This window comes from Salmo salar, unplaced genomic scaffold, assembly GCF_905237065.1.
Source record: "Salmo salar unplaced genomic scaffold, Ssal_v3.1, whole genome shotgun sequence".
Taxonomy (NCBI): domain Eukaryota; kingdom Metazoa; phylum Chordata; class Actinopteri; order Salmoniformes; family Salmonidae; genus Salmo; species Salmo salar.
This window is the reverse complement of record NW_025550945.1, coordinates 86,837-105,000: the sequence shown is the minus strand read 5'-3', so window position 1 is coordinate 105,000 and position 18,164 is coordinate 86,837. Positions and strand designations below refer to the sequence as shown.

The 18,164-nt window shown below is 47.7% G+C and overlaps 1 non-coding gene across 1 annotated transcript; it reads right to left on the bottom strand.

The window, feature by feature from the left end:
* Window positions 1-17,687: 17,687 nt before the first annotated feature.
* Window positions 17,688-17,761, bottom strand: trnat-ugu (transfer RNA threonine (anticodon UGU)). Its single transcript has one exon. It is a non-coding gene; the product is annotated as a tRNA-Thr (tRNA).
* Between the last annotated feature and the right edge of the window lie 403 nt (window positions 17,762-18,164).

Sequence of the window (18,164 nt, the reverse complement as noted above, 5' to 3'; positions counted from 1 at the left end):
GTCCAGATTCCGCAGCCGCTAAGTCCAGATTCCGCAGCCGCTAAGTCCAGATTCCGCAGCCGCTAAGTCCAGATTCCGCAGCCGCTAAGTCCAGATTCCGCAGCCGCTAAGTCCAGATTCCGCAGCCGCTAAGTCCAGATTCCGCAGCCGGTAATGATGATGAAATAAGACCTAGATTGAAAAGGGGATTGTTTATAATTTGTAGCCCCGTGAAATCAACTAAAACAAGCTGAATAACTCAATGCAATCACACACTCCTATTGAATATGGATAAGGCCTCCCGAGTGGCCCAGTGGTCTAAGACACTGCATCGCAGCGCTAAGCTGTGCCACTGGAGATTCTGGGTTAGAGTCCAGGCTCTGTCGCAGCCGGCCCACGACCGGAAGACCCATGGGGTGGCGCAACATTGGCCCAGCGTCGTCCGGGTTACAGGAAGGTTTGGTCCGGCAGGGATGTCCTTGTCCCATCGCGCTCTAGCGACTCCTGTGGCGTGCCGGGCGCAGTGCACGCTGACACGGTCGCCAGGTGAACGGTGTTTCCTCCGACATGTTGGTGCGGCTGGCTTCCCGGGTGTTAAGCGATCAGTGTGTCAGGAAGCAGTGCGGCTTGGCGGGGGTCGTGTTTCGTGGGACTCACGGCTTTCGAACTTCGCCTCTCCCGAATCCGTACGGGAGCGATGGGACAAACCTGTAACTACCAATTGGATACCACGAAAAGGGGTAAAAGTAACATAAATAAATGAAATAATATGTATTCCCCTGTATTCTGGAATAGACCTGGACTAATGGGATCGAGGTGATATTAAACCTCATGTCAGTAACGAAGTCCAAATTCTGGTATGGTCACACACACACACACACACACACACACACACACACACACACACACACACACACACACACACAGCTGATGTAAGGTAAATAGTGACACCTATCAGTGTGGAATACTCAACTGTCTCAACACATTATGCTGTGGCAACCTGACCCCACTCTGACCCCCACTCTGACCCCCACTCTGACCCCCACTCTGACCCCCACTCTGACAGCTCTGGGAATACACACTGAAGGGTCTGTGTCTCCCAGGATGGGGGGGGGGGGGGGGGTCTGTGTCTTGGTGACGGAGCGCTCCAGTACACTCCCACTGTTCCATCAATCACCTAATGACACGCCTGCTGGGGTACACACACACACACAGGTCCCTGGTTAGAGGAACAACTGGCCCAGGTCCCTGGTTAGAGGAACAACTGGCCCAGGTCCCTGGTTAGAGGAACAACTGGCCCAGGTCCCTGGTTAGAGGAACAACTGGCCCTGGTTAGAGGACCAACTGGCCCGGTCCCTGGTTAGAGGAACAACTGGCCCAGGTCCCTGGTTAGAGGAACAACTGGCCCCTGGTTAGAGGAACAACTGGCCCAGGTCCCTGGTTAGAGGAACAACTGGCCCAGGTCCCTGGTTAGAGGAACAACTGGCCCAGGTCCCTGGTTAGAGGAACAACTGGCCCAGGTCCCTGGTTAGAGGAACAACTGGCCCTGGTTAGAGGAACAACTGGCCCAGGTCCCTGGTTAAAGGAACAACTGGCCCAGGTCCCTGGTTAGAGGAACAACTGGCCCGTCCTGGTTAGAGGAACAACTGGCCCAGGTCCCTGGTTAGAGGAACAACTGGCCCAGGTCCCTGGTTAGAGGAACAACTGGCCCTGGTCCCTGGTTAGAGGAACAACTGGCCCAGGTCCCTGGTTAGAGGAACAACTGGCCCTGGTCCCTGGTTAGAGGAACAACTGGCCCAGGTCCCTGGTTAGAGGAAATGTATAGCCACAGGGTCCCGCTGGTGTAACTGCTAAACTGCTTGCTGACAGTACACTGTACTACATGATTGCAGTGGGTTTACTAACTAACTAAGCTCTGCTAGCTATGCTGTCTATGACGTTACTTTAACTAACATGGAGACAACAATGTTGGCTGTGTTTAGCAGTTATTTCTTATTTATTTGACCTTTTTATTTAACTAGGCAAGTCAGTGAAGAACAAATTCTTATTTTCAATGACGGCAGAAGGACAGATTTTTTACCTTATAAAATTCCAGTTCTACCTAGTATTCATTCCACTGACAGACTTTATGAGCTGCTGGTTTCTGCAGCAACGTCCTTGAGACGGCATCACGGTTGAAACGTGATATTAAATAGTGATTCAGTGCCTGTCCTCTCGTGTGTTTGTGTGTGTGTGTGTGTGTGTGTGTGTGTGTGTGTGTGTGTGTGTGTGTGTGTGTGTGTGTGTGTGTGTGTGTGTGTGTGTGTGTGTGTGTGTGTGTGTCTGTCTCGTCATTGTGTTCATTCAGACTGCATCGATGTCTTTCGCCTCAGACCTCATTACAAACCATGTATTTGATTCCGTTCCACTTATTCCACTACAGCTATTACCACAAGTCCCGTCCTCCCCTAATTAAGGTTTCACCAACCACCTGTGGTCGACTGGGATCGGAGACGGTGTCTTGTCTGATTTTTAGTGAACAAAATAACGGAGTTGTTGTTGTTTTCATTCATTTTGGATTATAACATCATCAAAATATTTTATCGATTTTGAAATTTGATTTGTTATTCGTCGTATAATGTTTCTTAGGACTAAATTCATTCTTCATGGATTTATTGAGGTGCTGACTTGTTGAACACTCGACAACCACTGCGATTATAATTATTTGGCCCTGCTGGTCATCTATGAACATTTGAACATCTTGGCCATGTTCTGTTATAATCTCCACCCGGCACAGCCAGAAGAGGACTGGCCACACCTCATAGCCTGGTTCCTCTCCACCCGGCACAGCCAGAAGAGGACTGGCCACCCCTCATAGCCTGGTTCCTCTCCACCCGGCACAGCCAGAAGAGGACTGGCCACCCCTCATAGCCTGGTTCCTCTCTACCCAGTACAGCCAGAAGAGGACTGGCCACCCCTCATAGCCTGGTTCCTCTCTACCCAGTACAGCCAGAAGAGGACTGGCCACCCCTCATAGCCTGGTTCCTCTCTACCCAGTACAGCCAGAAGAGGACTGGCCACCCCTCATAGCCTGGTTCCTCTCTACCCAGTACAGCCAGAAGAGGACTGGCCACCCCTCATAGCCTGGTTCCTCTCTACCCAGTACAGCCAGAAGAGGACTAGCCACCCCTCATAGCCTGGTTCCTCTCTAGGTTTCTTCCTAGGTTCTGGCCTTTCTAGGGGAGTTTTCCTAGCCACCGTGCTTCTACACCTGCATTGCTTGCTGTTTGGGGTTTTAGGCTGGGTTTCTGTACAGCACTTTGAGATATCAGCTGATGTAAGAAGGGCTATATAAATAAATTTGATTTGATTTAAATAGACGTCCATCGACATCCTCACACCACTACGACCACTCCGTCTACCAGCATGCCACGGGAGGAATTTAAATATATATATATATTTAAAAATGTATTTATTTGACCTTTTATTTATACAGGTTTTTCCTCATTGAGATAACATCTATAGACCTGGTCCAATAGCAGCAGAGGGAACAACGTTTCAGACAAAACAACTTGCATTACACTAATACAGCATTACACTAATACAGCACAACAAACAGCCCCCTGCCACGCCCTGACCAAACTACAATAACAAACAGCCCCCTGCCACGCCCCTGACCAAACTACAATAACAAACACCCCCCTGCCACGCCCTGACCAAACTACAATACCAAACACCCCCTGCCACGCCCTGACCAAACTACAATAACAAACAGCCCCCTGCCACGTCCTGACCAAACTACAATAACAAACACCCCCTGCCACGCCCTGACCAAACTACAATAACAAACACCCCCTGCCACGCCCTGACCAAACTACAATAACAAACACCCCCTGCCACGCCCTGACCAAACTACAATAACAAACACCCCCTGCCACGCCCTGACCAAACTACAATAACAAACACCCCCTGCCACGCCCCTGACCAAACTACAATAACAAACAGCCCCTTGCCACGCCCTGACCAAACTACAATAACAAACACCCCCCCTGCCACGCCCTGACCAAACTACAATAACAAACACCCCCTGCCACGCCCTGACCAAACTACAATAACAAACAGCCCCCTGCCACGCCCTGACCAAACTACAATACCAAACACCCCCCTGCCACGCCCTGACCAAACTACAATACCAAACACCCCCCTGCCACGCCCTGACCAAACTACAATACCAAACACCCCCCTGCCACGCCCTGACCAAACTACAATAACAAACAGCCCCCTGCCACGCCCTGACCAAACTACAATACCAAACACCCCCTGCCACGCCCTGACCAAACTACAATACCAAACACCCCCTGCCACGCCCTGACCAAACTACAATACCAAACACCCCCCTGCCACGCCCTGACCAAACTACAATAACAAACAGCCCCTTATACTGGTCAGGACGTGACAATACTTAACACAGCATTACACTAATACACCAAAAATACATTTCACGTTAAAAAACACGAAAGTCTCGACAAAAAAAAACAAACAGCTGTCCTAAAAAAACAATTACACTCTTCTAGGATTTAAATACATCGATGAAGTGTTTTAAAACTCCACCAACGAAACTAGATCAACACATTTTAAAATGTAGTCAGGAAGAATGTGGTCCAAACTGGCCTGTTTGTAAAAAGGGGGTGACGGGGGGGGCTTAGGAAAAAAATTGCAAATTTTTATTTACAGGCAAAATACGAAAAATCCTACAGTAAGTGAAAGCAGTAAAAGACACAAAAAAAACCTAACATTTTTTGTTGTTGCTGTAAATAGGCTGTCATATTGATATGCTTATAAAGACAAGATGCCTACACTACCTAGAAAATGAAATGAAGTTTGTGTGCAGAGAACAGCCACTGATAGAACAAGGACCAGAACAATCGTCGGTACCAACTGCAGCTGTCCCCACAACTCGTATGCTGTTCTGTTCTAGAACTACGATTCTATTCTAAGGACGTGGCTGTTTTTAACCCACGCTGACCTGTACAGGCTCTCTGGGTGAGACTCTGTCTCCAAGTCTCCAGTTGGTGAGGAAGTCCCTTCCGTCTCTTATGTCATGTGTTTATAACAGCTTGTGGACAGGTGCAGTCAGGTGACAGGAAAAAAAGGGCGGGGGAAGGGGGGGGTTGGAGCTACTGACCAAGCTTCCTCTAGGAAGGAATCTTTCAATTGGTCAGTAGCCTACAGAGTAATGTGAGATGTGATTGGCTGAACTAATGTCCTGTAGACCTTCTAAACAACGTTTCATGTGTAACGTTTTTAATTCAATAATAACAAAAGACGATGAAAAGTACTAAACTCAAGCAACAACAAAATTAAAAGAAAAGAAATGTCCTCTCACTGCGTTTATTTTCAGAAAACTTAACACGTGTAAATATTTGTATGAACATAACAAAGATTCAACAACTGAGACATAAACTGAACAAGTTCCACAGACATGTGACTAACAGAAATGGAATAATGTGTCCCTGAACAAAGAGGGGGGGTCAAAATCAAAAGTAACAGTCAGTATCTGGTGTGGCCACCAGCTGCATTAAGTACTGCAGTGCATCTCCTCCTCATCGACTGCACCAGATTTGCCAGTTCTTGCTGTGAGATGTTACCCCACTCTTCCATCAAGGCACCTGCAAGTTCCTGGACATTTCTGGGGGGAATGGCCCTAGCCCTCCGATCCAACAGGTCTCAGACGTGCTCAATGGGATTGAGATCCGGGCTCTTCGCTGGCCATGGCAGAACACCGACATTCCTGTCTTGCAGGAAATAACGCACAGAACGAGCAGTATAGCTCGTGGCATTGTCATGCTGGAGGGTCCTGTCAGGATGAGCCTGCAGGAAGGGTACCACATGAGGGAGGAGGATGTCTTCCCTGTAACGCACAGCGTTGAGATTGCCTGCAATGATAACAAGCTCAGTCCGATGATGCTGTGACACACCGCCCAAGACCATGATGGACCCTCCACCTCCAAATCGATCCCGCTCCAGAGTACAGGCCTCGGTGTAACGCTCATTCCTTCGACGATAAACGCGAATCCGACCATCACCCCTGGTGAGACAAAACCGCGACTCGTCAGTGAAGAGCACTTTTTGCCAGTCCTGTCTGGTCCAGCGACGGTGGGTTTGGGCCCATAGGCGACGTTGTTGCCGGTGATGTCTGGTGAGGACCTGCCTTACAACAGGCCTACAAGCCCTCAGGCCAGCCTCTCTCAGCCTATTGAGGACAGTCTGAGCACTGATGGGGGGATTGTGCATTCCTGGTGTAACTCGGGCAGTTGTTGTTGCCATCCTGTACCTGTCCCGCAGGTGTGATGTTCGGATGTACCGATCCTGTGCAGGTGTTGTTACACGTGGTCTGCCACTGCGAGGATGATAAGCTGTCATCCTGTCTCCCTGTAGCGCTGTCTTAGGCATCTCACAGTACAGACATTGCAATTTATTGCCCAGGCCACATCTGCAGTCCTCATGCCTCCTTGCAGCATGCCTAAGGCACATTCACGCAGATGAGCAGGGACCCTGGGCATCTTTCTTTTGGTGTTTTTCAGAGTCAGTAGAACGGCCTCTTTAGTGTCCTAAGTTTTCATAACTGTGACCTTAATTGCCTACCGTCTGTAAGCTGTTAGTGTCTTAACGACCGTTCCACAGGTGCATGTTCATTAATTGTTTATGGTTCATTGAACAAGCATGGGAAACAGTGTTTAAACCTTTTACAATGAAGATCTGTGAAGTTATTTCGATTTTTACGAATTATCCTTGAAAGACAGGGTCCTGAAAAAGGGACGTTTCTTTTTTGTTGCTGAGTTTAGATGTGTCTTGTATAATTGTAATACTGAGTGAATGGTTTCTCCCAGTTCAGACAGCTGTATTAACCTGTCTGTTAGTCAGGGGACTCCATGATAAACCATCTGTATTAACCTGTCTGTTAGTCAGGGGACTCCACGATAAACCATCTGTATTAACCTGTCTGTTAGTCAGGGGACTCCACGATAAACCATCTTTATTAACCTGTCTGTTAGTCAGGGGACTCCACGATAAACCATCTGTATTAACCTGTCTGTTAGTCAGGGGACTCCACGATAAACCATCTGTATTAACCTGTCTGTTAGTCAGGGGACTCCACGATAAACCATCTGTATTAACCTGTCTGTTAGTCAGGGGACTACACGATAAACCATCTGTATTAACCTGTCTGTTAGTCAGGGGACTCCACGATAAACCATCTGTATTAACCTGTCTGTTAGTCAGGGGACTCCACGATAAACCATCTGTATTAACCTGTCTGTTAGTCAGGGGACTCCATGATAAACCATCTGTATTAACCTGTCTGTTAGTCAGGGAACTCCATGATAAACCATCTGTATTAACCTGTCTGTTAGTCAGGGGACTCCATGATAAACCATCTGTATTAACCTGTCTGTTAGTCAGGGGACTCCATGATAAACCATCTGTATTAACCTGTCTGTTAGTCAGGGGACTCCATGATAAACCATCTGTATTAACCTGTCTGTTAGTCAGGGGACTCCACGATAAACCATCTGTATTAACCTGTCTGTTAGTCAGGGGACTCCACGATAAACCATCTGTATTAACCTGTCTGTTAGTCAGGGGACTCCACGATAAACCATCTGTATTAACCTGTCTGTTAGTCAGGGGACTCCACGATAAACCATCTGTATTAACCTGTCTGTTAGTCAGGGGACTCCATGATAAACCATCTGTATTAACCTGTCTGTTAGTCAGGGGACTCCACGATAAACCATCTGTATTAACCTGTCTGTTAGTCAGGGGACTACATGATAAACCATCTGTATTAACCTGTCTGTTAGTCAGGGGACTCCATGATAAACCATCTGTATCAACCTGTCTGTTAGTCAGGGGACTCCATGATAAACCATCTGTATTAACCTGTCTGTTAGTCAGGGGACTCCACGATAAACCATCTGTATTAACCTGTCTGTTAGTCAGGGGACTCCATGATAAACCATCTCTCTTGTCCTCCAGCTGTCCCCTTTTTGTCCCTCAAAAGTCCAACTCGAGTCAACTATTTTCGTACGAGATGCATCGGTCAAAAGATGGTGGGTCCATACAAGCGACATAAGCAACCAGTTAAAGTTAAATGTGTTTTTCCAGCTCAAAAAAAAAAGAAAGTGGTCGATTTACTTGCATGTGACAGAACGCTAAATTTTAGCTGTTCCCATCAGATAACATGGCACACGTTAGCACCATGCTAACTTCAATAGGTGGCACTGATTTATATATCCCGGCACAAGTTCTGCATCAGCCAATGAATGTAGCATTCTCTCACGTGCAAGGAAATGGAGCATTGGCTCCATCAGTAAAGAATGGACTCCATCAGTAAAGCATTGACTCCATCAGTAAAGCATTGACTCCATCAGTAAAGCATTGGCTCCATCAGTAAAGCATTGACTCCATCAGTAAAGCATTGACTCCATCAGTAAAGCATTGGCACCATCAGTAAAGCATTGACTCCATCAGTAAAGCATTGACTCCCATCAGTAAAGCATTGACTCCCATCAGTAAAGCATTGGCTCCATCAGTAAAGCATTGACTCCATCAGTAAAGCATTGACTCCATCAGTAAAGCATTGACTCCATAATTAAAGCATTGACTCCATCAGTAAAGCATTGACTCCATCAGTAAAGCATTGACTCCATCAGTAAAGCATTGGCTCCATCAGTAAAGCATTGACTCCCATCAGTAAAGCATTGGCACCATCAGTAAAGCATTGACTCCATCAGTAAAGCATTGACTCCATCAGTAAAGCATTGGCTCCATCAGTAAAGCATTGACTCCATCAGTAAAGCATTATCTCCATCAGTAAAGCATTGGCACCATCAGTAAAGCATTGACTCCCATCAGTAAAGCATTGACTCCATCAGAAAAGAATTGACTCCATCAGTAAAGCATTGTCTCCATCAGTAAAGCATTGACTCCATCAGTAAAGCATTGACTCCATCAGTAAAGCATTGACTCCATCGGTAAAGCATTGACTCCATCAGTAAAGCATTGGCTCCATCAGTAAATCATTGACTCCATCAGTAAAGCATTGACTCCATCAGTAAAGCATTGACTCCATCAGTAAAGCATTGACTCCCATCAGTAAAGCATTGTCTCCATCAGTAAAGCATTGACTCCATCAGTAAAGCATTGACTCCATCAGTAAAGCATTGACTCCATCAGTAAAGCATTGACTCCCATCAGTAAAGCATTGACTCCATCAGTAAAGCATTGACTCCATCAGTAAAGCATTGACTCCATCAGTAAAGCATTGACTCCATCGGTAAAGCATTGACTCCATCAGTAAAGCATTGACTCCATCGGTAAAGCATTGGCTCCATCAGTAAAGCATTCAGATTAAGGCCTACAATCATTCAGGCCTCCACAGAGGTGTAATATGGCAATATGCCTTCTTCCAGTTAACCATACGGTATGAGTCTCTCTGCACTTGGAGTGGACACACACACACACACACACACACACACACACACACACACACACACACACACACACACACACACACACACAGGGTGGGAGAGGTAACTGGTAGAGAGCAGATGGTCCCAGAGCATTACTAGATAATGACAAGGAGAGAGGAGGAGGAGGAGGGGGGAGGAGGAGGGAGGGAGGAGGAGGAGGGGGAAGGAGGAGGAGGAAGAGGAGGAAGGAGGAGGAGGAGGAAGAGGAAGAGGAGGAGGAGGAGGAGGGGGAGGAGTAGGGAGGGAGGAGGAGGAGGGGGAGGAGGAAGAGGAGGAAGGAGGAGGAGGAGGAGGAAGAGGAAGAGGAAGAGGAGGAGGAGGAGGAGGAGGAAGAGGAGGAGGAAGAGGGGGAGGAGGAGGAAGAGGCCATAGGGGTGAGAGGGTTAAAACACCATGCTGATTGGAATGAACAGCTGACTGACACACATGACCTCTACTTTATCCTGGGATAGGATATAGTAATCCTTCTAACCCCCCCTTAAAAGATATAGATGTACTATTGTAAAGTGGTTGTTCCACTGGATATCATAAGGTGGATCCACCAATTTGTAAGTCGCTCTGGATAAGAGCGTCTGCTAGAGCGTCTGCTCTACACCTCTATCAGCACCCAGACCCCCTCTACACCTCTATCAGCACCCAGACCCCCTCTAGTCACCACCTCTATCAACACCCAGACCCCCTCTACACCTCTATCAGCACCCAGACCCCCTCTACACCTCTATCAGCACCCAGACCCCCTCTACACCTCTATCAGCACCCAGACCCCCTCTACACCTCTATCATCTCCCAGACCCCCTCTACACCTCTATCAGCACCCAGACCCCCCTCTACACCTCTATCAGCACCCAGACCCCCTCTAGTCACCACCTCTATCATCTCCCAGACCCCTCTACACCTCGATCAACACCCAAACCCCCTCTACACCACTATCAGCACCCAGACCCCTCTAGTCACCACCTCTATCAGCACCCAGACCCCCTCTAGTCACCACCTCTATCATCTCCCAGACCCCCTCTACACCTCTATCAACACCCAGACCCCCTCTACACCTCTATTAGCACCCAGACCCCCTCTACACCTCTATCAGCACCCAGACCCCCTCTACACCTCTATCAGCACCCAGACCCCCTCTAGTCACCACCTCTATCAACACCCAGACCCCCTCTACACCTCTATCAGCACCCAGACCCCCTCTACACCTCTATCAGCACCCAGACCCCCTCTACACCTCTATCAGCACCCAGACCCCCTCTACACCTCTATCAGCACCCAGACCCCCTCTACACCTCTATCATCTCCCAGACCCCCTCTACACCTCTATCAGCACCCAGACCCCCTCTACACCTCTATCAGCACCCAGACCCCTCTAGTCACCACCTCTATCATCTCCCAGACCCCCTCTACACCTCGATCAACACCCAGACCCCCTCTACACCTCTATCAGCACCCAGACCCCCTCTACACCTCTATCAACACCCAGACCCCCTCTACACCTCTATTAGCACCCAGACCCCCTCTACACCTCTATCAGCACCCAGACCCCCTCTAGTCACCACCTCTATCAACACCCAGACCCCCTCTACACCTCTATCAGCTCCCAGACCCCCTCTACACCTCTATCAGCATCCAGGCCCCCTCTAGTCAACACCTCTATCAGCACCCAGACCCCCGCTACACCTCTATCAACACCAATGCACCCCCTCTACACCTCTATCAGCACCCAGACCCCCTCTACACCTCTATCAACACCCAGACCCCCCTCTACACCTCTATCAGCACCCAGACCCCCTCTACACCTCTATCAGCACCCAGACCCCCTCTAGTCACCACCTCTATCATCTCCCAGACCCCCTCTACACCTCTATCAGCACCCAGACCCCCTCTAGTCACCACCTCTATCAACACCCAGACCCCCTCTACACCTCTATCAGCACCCAGACCCCCTCTAGTCACCACCTCTATCAGCACCCAGACCCCTCTCTAAACCTCTATCAGCACCCAGACCCCCTCTACACCTCTATCAGCACCCAGACCCCCTCTACACCTCTATCAGCACCCAGACCCCCTCTACACCTCTATCAGCACCCAGACCCCCTCTAGTCACCACCTCTAACAGCACCCAGACCCCCTTTACACGGGACTATGAATAACTTCCTGTATATCTCTGTCCTGTATAACAGGGATTGTGAGTAACTTCCTGTATATCTCTGTCCTGTATAACAGGGATTGTGAGTAACTTCCTGTAAATCTCTGTTCTGTATATCTCTGTTCTGTATATCTCTGTTCTGTATATCTCTTTACTGTAAATCTCTGTTCTGTATATCTCTGTTCTGTATATCTCTGTACTGTAAATCTCGGTTCTGTATATCTCTGTACTGTAAATCTATGTTCTGTATATCTCTGTTCTGTATATCTCTGTTCTGTAATTCTATGTTCTGTATATCTCTGTTCTGTATATCTCTGTCCTGTTTAGCAGAGGTTGTGAGTAACTTCCTGTGTATCGCCCTCCCCTCCTCTCATTTCTGTATCACCCTCCCCTCCCCTCCTCTCATTTCTGTATCACCCTCCCCTCCCCTCCTCTCATTTCTGTATCACCCTCCCCTCCCCTCCTCTCATTTCTGTATCGCCCTCCCCTCCTCTCATTTCTGGATCGCCCTCCCCTCCCCTCCTCTCATTTCTGTATCACCCCCTCCTCTCATTTCTGTATCACCCCTCCTCTCATTTCTGTATCACCCTCCTCTCATTTCTGTATCACCCTCCCCTCCTCTCATTTCTGTATCACCCTCCTCTCATTTCTGTATCACCCTCCCCTCCTCTCATTTCTGTATCACCCTCCTCTCATTTCTGTATCACCCTCCTCTCCTCTCATTTCTGTATCACCCTCCTCTCCTCTCATTTCTGTATCACCCTCCTCTCCTCTCATTTCTGTATCACCCTCCCCTCCTCTCATTTCTGTATCACCCTCCTCTCCTCTCATTTCTGTATCACCCTCCTCTCCTCTCATTTCTGTATCACCCTCCCCTCCTCTCATTTCTGTATCACCCTCCTCTCATTTCTTCTCTCTTCATTTTTCTTAAGATATCATCATTCACATTATTATTTGAGCGTGCAGAGAGAGATGAAACCGGCTTCCACCCACCCACTCTCTGTCTCTCTCTCTCTCTCGCTACCCTTCTCCCTCTGCCCCCCCTCTCTCTCTCTCTACCCCTTCTCTCACATTTTCTCTCTCTCACCCCTCTCTCTACCCTTTCTCTCCCCTTCTCTCTCTCTCTCTCTCTCTCTCTCTCTCTCTCTCATATCTTTCAATAATATATCTGATGGATGTATATTTCACTGCCTTTTGTATGAGACAGACAGACAGACAGACAGACAGACAGACAGACAGACAGACAGACAGACAGACAGACAGACAGACAGACAGACAGACAGACAGACAGACAGACAGACAGACAGACAGACAAGGGAAACCTCTTACACCAAGACTCCCTCCTCCCAGGCAAGGAGAGGAGAGGAGAGGAGAGGAGAGGAGAGGAGAGGAGAGGAGAGGAGAGGAGAGGAGAGGAGAGGAGAGGAGAGGAGAGGAGAGGAGAGGAGAGGAGAGGTCCAGCCCCTAAGCCAGTAGCGCACAGCTATCAACAGAGAAGTGTAGGGCTGTAGGGCTGTAGGCAGTAGGGCTGTAGGAAGCAGGGCTGTAGGGCTGTAGGCAGTATGGCTGTAGGAAGCAGGGCAGTAGGGATGTAGGGCTGTAGGCAGTAGGGCTGTAGGAAGCAGGGATGTAGGGGTGTAGGCAGTAGGGCTGTAGGAAGCAGGGCTGTAGGGCTGTAGGCAGTAGGGCTGTAGGAAGCAGGGCTGTAGGGCTGTAGGCAGTAGGGCTGTAGGGCTGTAGGCAGTAGGGCTGTAGAGCTGTAGGCTGTAGGCAGTAGGGCTGTAGGAAGCAGGGCTGTAGGCAGTAGGGCTGTAGGCAGTAGGGCTGTAGGCTGTAGGCAGTAGGGCTGTAGGAAGCAGGGCTGTAGGGCTGTAGGCTGTAGGGCTGTAGGCAGTAGGGCTGTAGTGCTGTAGGCTGTAGGCAGTAGGGCTGTAGGAAGCAGGGCTGTAGGCAGTAGGGCTGTAGGCAGTAGGGCTGTAGGAAGCAGGGCTGTAGGGCTGTAGGCAGTAGGGCAGCAGGGCTGTAGGCAGTAGGGCAGTAGGGCTGTAGGGCTGTAGGAAGCAGGGCTGTAGGGCTGTAGGGCATTAGGTGTAACAGGGTTAGCTATGTTTCCACTTGAAACTTCACAAATGTGTACTTAATATTTATGTATTCTAATTGGTCAATACGGTGTAATGTCATTGGCTACGCTTGCAGATAGGGGAGAGATTGGAGAACATCAATTCTTCACGATCTGATATTTGATATGCAAATGGTAGTTGTATGAACGAGCTAGCTAGCATGCTCTAAATGTAACCGTTGTATTAGCTATTAGCTCCATGCTAATACAGAGGTGTTGTTCTCTACAGCTAGCTAGCATGCTCTAAATGTAATGGTCGTATTAGCTCCATGCTAATACAGAGTTGTTTGTTATCTGCAGCTAGCTAGCATGCTCTAATATAGAGTTGTTGTTCTCTACAGCTAGCTAGCATGCTCTAAATGTAATGGTTGTATTAGCTATTAGCTCCATGCTAATACAGAGTTGTTGTTCTCTACAGCTAGCTAGCATGCTCTAAATGTAACGGTCGTATTAGCTATTAGCTCCATGCTAATACAGAGTTGTTTGTTATCTACAGCTAGCTAGCATGCTCTAAATGTAACGGTCGTATTAGCTATTAGCTCCATGCTAATACAGAGTTGTTTGTTATCTGCAGCTAGCTAGCATGCTCTCTGCTAATACAGAGTTGTTTGTTATCTGCAGCTAGCAAGCATGCTCTAAATGTAATGGTCGTATTAGCTCCATGCTAATACAGAGTTGTTGTTCTCTGCAGCTAGCTAGCATGCTCTAAATGTAACGGTCGTATTAGCTCCATGCTAATACAGCGTTGTTGTTCTCTACAGCTAGCAAGCATGCTCTAAATGTAATGGTCGTATTAGCTCCATGCTAATACAGAGGTGTTGTTCTCTACAGCTAGCTAGCATGCTCTAAATGTAACGGTCGTATTAGCTCCATGCTAATACAGAGTTGTTGTTCTCTACAGCTAGCTAGCATGCTCTAATATAGAGGTGTTGTTCTCTGCAGCTAGCTACCATGCTCTAAATGTAACGGTCGTATTAGCTCCATGCTAATACAGAGTTGTTTGTTATCTGCAGCTAGCTAGCATGCTCTCTGCTAATACAGAGTTGTTGTTCTCTGCAGCTAGCTAGCATGCTCTAAATGTAATGGTCGTATTAGCTCCATGCTAATACAGAGTTGTTTGTTATCTGCAGCTAGCTAGCATGCTCTAAATGTAACGGTCGTATTAGCTATTAGCTCCATGCTAATACAGAGTTGTTTGTTATCTGCAGCTAGCTAGCATGCTCTAAATGTAATGGTCGTATTAGTTCCATGCTAATACAGAGTTGTTTGTTATCTGCAGCTAGCTAGCATGCTCTCTGCTAATACAGAGTTGTTGTTATCTGCAGCTAGCTAGCATGCTCTAAATGTAATGGTCGTATTAGCTATTAGCTCCATGCTAATACAGAGTTGTTTGTTATCTGCAGCTAGCTAGCATGCTCTAAATGTAATGGTCGTATTAGCTCCATGCTAATACAGAGTTGTTTGTTATCAGCAGCTAGCTAGCATGCTACAGTCATCAAGTGCATCGAGGCCAGCACATCTTAACGTTGTATCTTTTTATTTATTTGATCAAAACAAAATAAAGTAGCGATCAAATGTGACCTCTTTATTAACAACACAACACAGGAGAGAGCAAAGATACCATCTGTTACTTAGGCAGGACTCCAACACAGTACAGGAGCTCTGCCATGCTGGGGCCTCGGAGGAGCCATTCTGGAGCCAACCAGGAGCCATCAGGAGCTATGCGGAGGGTCATCAGGGAGACATTTTGGGGGGGGCAGAGGGCTTGGGTTTCCACATTCCAGACCAGGGAAAGGAGCAGATGAGACAGGTGGAGGATGGAGGGATGGAGGGATGGGGGTGTAAAAGAGAGAGAGAGAGAGAAAGAGAGTCAAAGGGCCAGATAGAGAGAGAGAGAGAAAGACAGAAGGAGGAGGGACAACGAGTGCAAGAGAGAGAGACAGGTGGAGGATGCGAGGGAGAGAGAGAGAGAGACAGAGAGAGAGAGAGAGAGAGAGACAGAGAGAGAGAGAGAGAGAGAGAGACAGGTGGAGGATGGGAGGGAGAGAGAGAGAGAGAGAGACAGGTGGAGGATGGGAGGGAGAGAGAGAGAGAGAGAGAGAGAGAGAGAGACAGGTGGTGTTTTGAGAGAGGAGGAGGGGTGTGTTTGTTTTGTCAGCAGTCTGCTGTCTGATGCTCACAGCTGAGAAAGGACACACACACACACACACACGCACACACACGCACACACACACACACACACACACACATACCAAGGCCAGTCTCACACTGTTAACTAAACCATTCTCAGCTAGTCTCTCTGTTAACTAAACCATATATATATATATATATATTTATACCCATTCATTTAGAATCAATGGTTGAATATATAGATATAATTAAGTCCAAAAACAGATACAGTAGGTAACTTTCAAAATATAGAAATCATTTCCATATGTTGCATTTCCTGTCATATAATATCCATACAGTACTCGGATGATTTCTGTGTTTTAAAAGTTACATGTCTTGAAAACTTGATTGCTGACAAGGTTGACATTTTAGGTCTATGTCAACAATTGGACTAATGAAACCAAAAAAACGAATAAAATATAGGTTTTTTTAGGTGACATTTTCCTTTAATATTATTATAGGGTATAAAAACACAGGAAACTGTTATACAATTCATCCTTATAACGTCTTATTTTGTTTCCCGTTTTAGCGCTGAGATCCAAACCGAATGTGTGTGTTCTGATTTTAAAAAGTCTAAATTTAGATTTTTAATACAGACTGTTATCGGTGTTCCCCCCCCCCCCGGTTTCAATTAACCTCAGTTTTCTCAAGTGTCTGTCTGACCGTGTCGTTGTCAAACCAGTTCCAGATCGCAGGCCTTGGAAGCCGCCTTGAGTCATCGGGGCCGTTCCTTCTGCCGCGGACCGAGAGAGAGAGTCGGGACGTTCCTTCTGACACACACACACAGAGAGAGAGAGAGAGAGAAGAGAGAGAGAGAGAGAGAGAGAGAGAGAGAGAGAGAGAGAGAGAGAGAGAGAGAGAGAGAGAGAGAGAGAGAGAGAGAGAGAGAGAGAGAGAGAGAGAGAGAGAGAGAGAGAGAGAGAGAGAGAGAGAGAGAGAGAGAGAGAGAGAGAGAGAGAGAGAGAGAGAGAGAGAGAGAGAGAGAGAGAGAGAGAGAGAGAGAGAGAGAGAGAGAGAGAGAGAGAGAGAGAGAGAGAGAGAGAGAGAGAGAGAGAGAGAGAGAGAGAGAGAGAGAGAGAGAGAGAGAGAGAGAGAGAGAGAGAGGCCGTTCCTTCTGCCACACAGAGAGAGAGAGTCGGGGTCTGCTGGTTCGGGGGGCAGGTAAAGGTAGGAGAGCTCAACCCGTTCAGTGTGTTTGGGTCTGCTGGTTCTGGTGGGGGGGCAGGTAAAGGTAGGAGAGCCCAACCCGTTCAGTGTGTTTGGGTCTGCTGGTTCTGGTTGGGGGGGCAGGTAAAGGTAGGAGAGCTCATCCCGTTCAGTGTGTTTGGGTCTGCTGGTTCTGGTGGGGGGGGGCAGGTAAAGGTAGGAGAGCTCATCCCGTTCAGTGTGTTTGGGTCTGCTGGTTCTGGTGGGGGGGCAGGTAAAGGTAGGAGAGCCCAACCCGTTCAGTGTGTTTGTTATCCTTGTTTTAACCATTTTGAATTTGTATGTTTTAATATACACGTATTTATTCATAATTAAAAAAAAATAAGAAATCACGATTTAAAAATAAATACATTTTGTCCTAGTCATGTTTTGTTTTTTAAAACCTTTCTTATAATGTGACAAGCTACGGCCAGCTTCATCACACTGTTTCTATACTCAAGTCATATCCAATAAGTTACAGTGAAAGATGCATAGAGAGAAAACAATAACGTAGGTACTACATTTTAGTCATTTAGCAGTAGTGAATACATACATTTCATACATTTTATGTCCTGTACCCCCGTGGGAATCGAACCCACGACCACTGGCGTTACAAACACCATGCTCTACCAACTGAGCTACAGGGAATAGCCTATAATATAGACCATGAACCTTCAGCCTGCCCTACTACAGATGAATCTGTACTGTACTGTATTAACAGCTAAAACAACATTAATACCGTCAGTATTACATACTATCTTACTGGTGATGCTACTGCGGACTGTGTGTGTCCGTCCTACCGGGGCGTCACGTGTCAGCCCCCCCCCCTCCCCGGGTGGAGCTGAAGTTTGCCTTGTCAGAACATCACGGAGCTCCAGCAGAAACCGACGCGCGTGGGGGATTTTTTCTTATTTCTTCTTCTCTCCGCCGACCGTTGATGGATATTATTTTCTCCAACACCACGGCGCCCACGAACTACCTCACCCGGTGACGGTGCCACTTCTCTTCCGTTCTGTCTTCTTCTGTTTCTTTGGATTTATTCTTCATCTGG